This window comes from Ananas comosus, unplaced genomic scaffold (assembly GCF_001540865.1).
Source record: "Ananas comosus cultivar F153 unplaced genomic scaffold, ASM154086v1, whole genome shotgun sequence".
NCBI classification, from domain to species: Eukaryota; Viridiplantae; Streptophyta; class Magnoliopsida; order Poales; family Bromeliaceae; genus Ananas; species Ananas comosus.
This window is the reverse complement of record NW_017891264.1, coordinates 12,586-21,591: the sequence shown is the minus strand read 5'-3', so window position 1 is coordinate 21,591 and position 9,006 is coordinate 12,586. Positions and strand designations below refer to the sequence as shown.

Sequence of the window (9,006 nt, the reverse complement as noted above, 5' to 3'; positions counted from 1 at the left end):
AATCATGTAGTTTCGGCCATAAAACGTCGTTCGTAGTTCGTTGATGCTCGGTGTGTGCTATACACACTGTATTAATACTCATCTTTCTTCTGGGTTTGGTGCAGATGGATTATTGATCCACCTCTCGAAATTGTTGTTCCTTCCAAGCACACTCCATGGACTGATACCAATTCGGAAGTTTCATTTGAGCAGGACAGGCGCTTCTCAAGAGAAAATAGATCAAGGCTGAAAAGGAAGAGCGAGCCCCAAACGCAGGACTAATGAGTCAGCACCATACAGGTCCGACTGAAACCATATTATATCCCGGTATCTTGAAAACTCATGAATTATCCGCAATTTTTTGGTTCTTCTCTCAACAATTCACTAATATATAAATACTAATAGACAATAATAGATAACTATGGGCGGCTTATTCGGTAATCTAGTATTTTATACATAATTTATTACCAAAATGAATCATCCGTCACGTTCTTAACTTTTGTTATATGTAAGTTGATGAAATATAGAATGATTATATAAGAACTTTGTACTTTTATTTATTTGTAGTGCTATATCTTTATATTTTGCCGGAGTTTAACTCGAATCCTGAACTGATGATTATGCCCCAAAACACTTATTTCATTGTTGCCTATCAGGAACTGCCCATGCTTGGGACTGGACCTGGATTTCACCCTTCGACACTCCATCGCTCTTTTGCCGCAGTTGCCTAAAACCAGTCGATACTTAATCAGTCGTGCCGGTATAAGCACTGTTATCTTCTTAATGTGTTTTAATTTGTGGGAGTCTGAAAGAAAGACAACATACATACTCGAATTATACAGGTTCGCCCGTAAAATTTTCCTTTTTTTTCTTTTTTTTTTTTTTTTTTTTTCCTGTATTCAATCTGCTACTTCATTTCTGTAACATGGTAGATGTGCTTCTTGTTATTTGGAAAATACGAGAATCGACTTATCCTTTGCTCTATGGACTCATAAATTTAACATTGGGTGTATAGGAAATTTGATTTCGGATGAGAATGCTGGTCATGTTGACACTGTTTGTGGCGTTGTCGAACTTCGGCTTTTCTGATAAATTTGTTGTTACAATTTGGTTTCCACTTTGTTCCTGATGTTGCATATTCCAGTAAATATTTACCAATGTTTACACTTAGCCTCAGAGAAATATTTTGGATTCATTTGCATCTGTAACCCATGCAAGCATGTGAGTGATATTGCACAAAATTTTCAGCAAAGTTAGTATTTGCATAATTGCATGCATGCCCACAAGTTGTGCTTTGTTAGTAATTTTGCTACTGTTTCAAATCTTTCTTCAAAAAAAAAAAAAAAAAAAGAAAAAAGGAAAAGGAAAAATCATTAAAATTACTTCAAAGTTTTGTTCTGGAGTATGTGACATTAGAAAACATAAGGCGTTGTTGAATGATCCCGTTTTATATATAAAATTAAATTGGATAGAATAAAATAAGAGTGCGATGGTGGGGGAGAGGGAGAGTGCCCTAAGGGTCTCTTTCCTTTGCTAGAGGTGTAGATTTTTGAAGGAATTAATGTTCAGTTAAAAAATACTTTTTTTGCTATTTATTAGCATAGTTTGTTGTTTGTTTGGCAGAAAATAAATGGCATAAAAGCTAGAGGTGTGATTAATATTTTATTATTATTATTTTTCTATAATTGACTTTGGGGAGTTTGAGATTCGATTGAAAGTGAATTTATGATCAAATAAATAATAGAAGTGGGTATTTACGGTCAAAAACTACTTCACCTCTCTACATTTTAGCTGAAACAAACACACAAAATGTGTATCGAAGTTCTATAGAAGCATTAATACGAGAGACGGTTAGGATGTGGCCAACGTGACCATTTATAAATATGAAGTCGATCTATTCAAGACGAACTATGAAGATACGGTCGATCCAACGGTTAAGATATATCTAGACATATTTTTGATAGACGAACATGATTTAATATCACCGACCGTCCCTAGCGCATGTGGCAAAAGGGTTTGGGGGTTGGTACCCGAGACCCAAGTTCGAATCCTAGTTGATTTATATTTTCAGTTAAGTTTATTTCTAAATGAAATAAGCGAAGCACGTAGCATGCTACCTTTCTCTTAAAAAAAAGAAAAGAAAAAAGATTTAACATCCTTACATTAGGTTATATATAAATATAGATAACATACTAGAATCCTGATTTAATTCTGATCCTAATTTTCTGTGACGGTTCCATCTGCGGAGATAAGGGAATAAATTCGAAACGTCTCGCTCTTTTGTAGATCGTGAAAGAGGACGAACCACAAATAAGAATCGCTGTCTACAATTCATGCTTGAATATCGAAATCATGACAGAAGGTACGAATTTAATTTTTATAAAGTTTAACACTCTACACTTTGGCTGAAACAAATACACAAAATGGGTATCGAAGTTCCATAAAAGCATTAATTTGAGAGAGAAGTAGCCTAATATAAGAGCTTGTTTGACAAAGGGTGTAGAGCTGTTGAATGAAGTATTGTTTGAGTAGTACTATCAGAAGAAGCATTATCCTAAAATCCCTGCGATAGTTTCTCATATGGCGAAAGTAGAATAATCGAACTACAACTTCTGCATGCCTTTTCATTTTAGAATTTCTTATCTGATTTTTGTTACAGCATAAATAATTTAGATTTTTAATCTGTCAAATGCTCTTCTGAGGTTAGAATAAGAAAAATAGATTTCTTTCTATTTTAAAGCTCTTCAAAATTATATGCAATGCAAGCAATCAAAAAGATTGTATAGTTGGTAATTTTGATTGAGAAATGGAATTTTTTGAATTACATGATGAAGTTTAAAAAATATATTTGTCAAAATTAAAAGTTCATACGCTTATTTAGAAAAATGCTCCCAAAAAAAAAAAGCAACACACTTTAACCGTGACACCTTAATAATTCCATATTGGATGGAAAAAAAATTATAAATAGGAATATAAGAACAGAAATTTCTACTATTAATAATTGAACTAAAGCATTTTGGATAAGTGGTTTAGGCCCAATGGATTATTAGTATAAGTAGGTTAGATCGTTAGGCCAGTTAGTGTCAAAGCCAAGTTTGAGAGGAAGAAGTGCGATCGCCTAATAATTTTGGGCTTGGGAATGAGACTCTGGCGAGACTGTTAATGGGATACACGGAAAACTCCACTACTAATAATTAGGGTTAAGTGCATTGAGTCAGTGGTTTAAACCCAACGAGTCATTAGTGTTAGTGAATTGAGTCATTATATTAACTAGTATAGAGACCCGCACAATGCAGCGGGTAGATAATAGAAATAAAATTTTAATAAAATTTATATTTACAACTTATTAATGTATAAGAAACTATACCCATGTTAAACATAATCAATTTGTATAACTAATTAAATTCAACTATTAAAAAAATAAATTATAGTTAGAAGTTTATATATATATATTTTAAAATCATCGAAATACAGTAAGAGACATATAATTTTATCGTATTATGTGCACCTTAAACATTTCGTTGTGAAAAATAAAAAAGAGCTAGCTCCAGCGCAGCTAAATCAACCTAGTGGGCACTTATATGAGCCGCAGGTCGATTTTGCGGAACGATGCTTCTCAAAGGAGACAACGTTCTTCGCATGCTCTTCTTCTTCTTCTTCATCGTCCTCATCATCTTCGTTAACACAATAAGAGAGAGAGAGCTAGATGAGTATTGGGTGGAAAATTAGATGATATTTTTTTTGCATGAAAAATAAGAGGCCATGCAAAAGAGAGGGAGATGGGGGTGGATTGATGTTATAAAGCCCATTTATTTGTAGAATATACTGCCTATAATTAAATGTTGCATTTTTGATTAATTAATTTTCATGATTTCAAAGGATTGGGAGGTGAAGGGTTTGGCGTTGAAAATAGATTTGAGGGAGAAGAAATGACTAATATTGAAGAGAAAAATAAGTAACATATAAATTAAAGAGCACATTAATTACTTGTTATTGAATAGAGAGGAGGGGAGGGGAAAAGCCAAGAACAAATGTGAGTTCAAAAAAAAGGTTAGTAAGGTTGAAAGAAAACTTGCCATGTGGCAAAAAACATTGGGAATTCATTTTGGTTAATAGATATCGAGTAGAGTAGAGCTGGAATGCTATCGGTAGCAAGCGAGTTATTTTGTCATTTATTTATTTTCAATGATGGAGCCTCCAAATTGATGATCAGCACCATTGAACATAATCTATACCACTTGAAGTATTTAAAAATCAAATTTCAAATCTTTTCGACATTATTGACCTAATGAACAAAGGATTTCAAAATTTTTAATTTTAATGGTCTATATGAGGCATTTTTTTGTTTAATGGTGTAAAGATATCCAAATCGATTGAATTTTAGATAGAAAATTTTTAAACTATTTAGAACAAGATCTATACTCTCGATCTTGATTACAAGATTCCTATCATCACTTTTTAAAAAATATTTATTTTCAGCCGTTCATTTTGTGTCCACTTGATGGATAAGAGAACAATATCGGAAAAGCATGAAATTTGATTTTTAGATGCTTCAAGTGGTATAGATCATATTCAACGGTGTTAATCGTCGATTGGAGGCTCCATCATCGAAAATAAATGAGTGACAACGGAACCCATTTGCTATTAACAGCATCCCAGCCCAACTGATATAAAATTATTCTTTTTGAACGTGATTCGTACTTAACGAGTTATTAGTACTAGTGAGGTGAGTCATTATATTAAGGGAAAACTTCAAATACCTTTACTGTGGTTTCGCACTTTCTCATTTTAGTACCCTGTGGTTTAAAGTGTATCAAGTTAGTACCACGTGGTTTCGCACTTTCCCACTTAAGTACCTGTGGTTTAAAGTGGATCAAGTTAGTATCCTGTGGTTTCGCACTTTCTCACTTTAGTACCCCGTGGTTTAATATTTCGTTAAATTATATACAAAAAAACTTCAGATACCCTATCTAAGTTTCTCGAATATTCATTTTAGTACCATTTAGTTTTAACTTTATCACTTATTAACAAAAAAAATACCCCGAAATAGATAATAAAAAGAGAAAAATGAAACCACAGGGTACTAACTTGATACAAAAATAAAACCACAGAGTACTAACTTGATACAAAAATAAAACCACAGAGTACTAACTTGATACATTTTAAACCACATGTTACTAAAGTGAGAATATGCAAAACAACAGGGTATTAACTTGATACATTTTAAACCACATAGTACTATAGTGAGAAAATACGAAATCATATGGAGCCTATTTGAAGTTTTTCCTTATATTAATGCGGGGTGTGAAATGAATCACCCTTTCTTTCTGAGTTCGGTACAATTTCTTTTTCTTGAAATGCANAAACGAAATGGTACTAAAGTGAATATTCGATAAACTTAGGTGGGACATCGGAAGTTTTTTTGTATATAATTTAACGAAATATTAACAAAAAAGCTGACGAAAAGATAAAAATGAAACTATATGATACTAACTTAACACACTTTGAACACCAGAATACTAAAGTGAAAAAGTGTGAAACCACAGAGGTGGTTTTTGAAGTTTACTCTAGAAGTTATTCCAAATCATAAAAAAATAATCCCTTCTCTCTCTCTCTCTCTCTCTCTCTCTCTCTCTCTACTTGGGTAGCTCTACACGTCTCGGACATAGAGATGTCAACGGGTCGGATTCGGGGCGGATTTTTAAAAACCCGAACCCGAACCCGAACCCGAACCCGAACCCGAACCCGAAAATCCGAACCCGAAACAATTATTTCTTTTTTCAATATTTCAAAATATATTATAATAAATCTAAATTTTTAAAATACAAATTCAAATATAACATCAAATTTTTATATATATATTATATATAATACAAAATAAATTCAGGTTCGGGTCGGGTACAATGAAAATCCATATCCGAATCCATATCCGTCCGATTTTTATTTTTAATATCCATATCCGAATCCATATCCATATCGATCGAATATATTTGTTTCATTCGGATTCGAGTTCGGATAAAATTTCAAATATCCATACCCATTAACATCCAGACATCTCTTTTATTCTTTTTATTAAAAGCTATCCTTTTCATCCATGTGAGTGGTTCATATGGACCACTATCTACAACCACTATACATTATTTTATTTTATTTTTTCTAATTATTTTGTTGCTTAAAGCGCCCATTAATATTGAACCCTCAGATTGACCCCACTGACACCTTTCAAAAAAAAAAAAAAAAAAAAAAAAGATTTAAAGGCTCCTTTCATAGTGTTTGAGGGGACGGTTTTTGTGCAGCAACGTCTGCAGAAAAGTTTTGATTCCAACTGTTTGTGTACGATCTGACGTACATGTCTGTGAAACAATTATTATACTCTACAAAATTAAATTATTAGAAATAAAAAATAATAATAATGCTAAGATGCCGTTTGGTTCGGATATAAACAAGAATAAACAAGAATTAGCTATTACAGATATAGATACAAATATGAAGATAAGAAAAATAATGTTTGGATAAAAATTGGGTTGTTTCCGGGGATAAAAAAAATAGCGTTTGGATAGATAATATGGAATAAGAAAAATATTAGGTAGTTTTATATAGAAAATAGAAGTGTTGGTGGGAATAGTTATAACCGATTATTATAGGTAACTGAGAACTACTGTTCTCGGATAAAAAATTAGCGTTTGGGTATAAAGGGGGATAAGGGCCTATTCCTATTCCTATCCTCTAACCAAACACTGCCAGTATGACTCGAATTCAAGATTTTCTGTTCTAATATAATATGAAATAATTATTATACTCTAAAATTTTAAGCTGTTAAAAAACGATATTTATATATTTTTATAGAGTCTGGCTACTATACTCTTATGAGTACGATCGCTTTCGTACTCATAAGTTGTTTTCGATGATAGAGCTTCCGAATCAACGATCCATACCGTTAAATATTATCTAGAATATTTAAAATTTCTAGATATCAAATTTTATAAATTTTCAATATGATTTATCTTACGATCCACAAAATTGACAATTTTTAACGCCCGGTATGAAATACTTGCTAGTTTAATGGTGCAAAAAAATCGAAATTGGCTGAATTTTTGATAGAAATTAAATTCCATTCACTACCTAGATAAAGATCAATAACTTCGATCTTAAATTGGAGGATCCGATCATCAATTTTTAAGATATCGTTCGATTTTGACTGTTCATTGTATACCCGCTTGATGGACTTTATAATGATTTCAAAAATTACGAAATTTATTTTCTAGAAATTTCAAATACTTTAGGCTATGTTTAACGGCATAGATCGTCGATTCGTAAGCCCCTATATCGAAAACAACTTATGAGTACGAAGGGCTCTATACTTGTAAGAGTACAATAGCCCTGCTCTATTTTTATATTTAATAATGTCGCGTTCGCATTCATTTGTGTGGTCGCATTCCGTCGTAGACAAACAGCAAGATCGTTACACGGACAACACGGCAACACCACATTTGGGCCTGATTTATGAGTACATTTCATAAATTGCACATGTAGAAACCTCAAAATTAGAATTTCATTCATTGCATGTATTCTATGAGCTAATAAAGCAAATAATTTTTTTTCTCCGTAGTTAATTTTTGACTCAATATTGCAATCAAATTTCACGATCTAAAGAAGTTGATCTTGTTGGTGTGATAATACTGTAGTTGATATATGCGTGGCAATGACTAAGATGCCTCATTACAGGAGAGCGACACATCAGATAATTTGAAAATTCACAATAAATATAAATTGAATTTGAATGTATATATAATGGAAAACATATGAAAAAAGTTCTCTAGACACATTAATATTCTCTAACATCCCTTTCAACCTTACATGATATTTTTGCTTGAATTATTCAAGAGTGTGAGGAATGTTCCACAAATTGTTTTAATTAATTGATGGACTAAATGACACAAGACCTTAACTTAATGCAGTGAGATTCAAGGTATCTAGTGAGATACTAATAATAATTTTGAATAAACAAATTATTATTTATTTATACCTCATAAAAGGTTCAAATAATATGTTACATCAATTTGATAAGTAACCATTTTTATATGCCACACAAGATTCCTTTCTTTGTCATGATAGCAAAATAGTAGGGCTTGGTACTAGGACATATTTGATTCATTAATCTAAGTTCACTTAAATAAATTCATTTTTTGTTAAAAATAACTCATATATAATGCATGTAAATAAATTTTTATCTTGTTAATTATTAGAAATTTAGTTTAAAAAGGAATAGAAGCGACGTGTTAGATTACCATGTCGTAAAACTACTCAATAATGTGAGACGTTAGACGTGGGACTACTCTATCTGTCTTTCATTATGGCAGTCGATGTGAATCTCAAAGTCATGTAATTGCTGATGGAGCGATCTTATTTTAAGATGTCTCCACTGATCTTTTTTTCCAAGTTGACCCTGTTTTAATAAATAAAACCATAATTCTAATTATAATCAATTTTTAATTTTTTAATATAAATATAATCTAGTTCTAATTCAAAAACTTTCAAATTCATTTTTCTATTTTCTTAAAATTTATTCTATAGAAAGAAATCTTAAAAAGCTATAAAAAATTGTCTATCAAAAAAATCTATATTTTACTCTCTCAATATTTCAAGTTGTTGCATTTAGCCCCCTATTGTCAGGGTTCGATGACTACTCTATCCATTTTTTAATTTATACTAAAATACCTATCAAAATGATAGAAATATATTTAAAAAGTTATTTATTTTTATAAAAGAAGTAAGGATAGTTTGGTCATTTTGCTCTCTCTATTAACACCGTATTCCTTTGAAAATATTTCTGAAATTTTAAGAAGATAAAATATAATTTTTAAAAGTTAGAGAAAAAATAAAAAAAGGCTAATATTTATACATATTTTTTAAAAATTTAGCAAAAAAAAAAAGGCCAATTTGCATAAAAAATTTACAAATTTTGAGTTTTTTCAAAACTGGACCACCTTTTTTAATTTTGCAGATTTGAGCCAGATTTTTCGCCGT

At 31.4% G+C, this 9,006-nt stretch overlaps 1 long non-coding RNA gene across 1 annotated transcript; it reads left to right on the top strand.

The window, feature by feature from the left end:
• Window positions 1-38: 38 nt before the first annotated feature.
• Window positions 39-1,094, top strand: LOC109704793. The gene is made up of 2 exons (XR_002214489.1): window positions 39-279; window positions 636-1,094. It is a non-coding gene; the product is annotated as an uncharacterized LOC109704793 (long non-coding RNA).
• The last annotated feature ends 7,912 nt before the right edge of the window (window positions 1,095-9,006 follow it).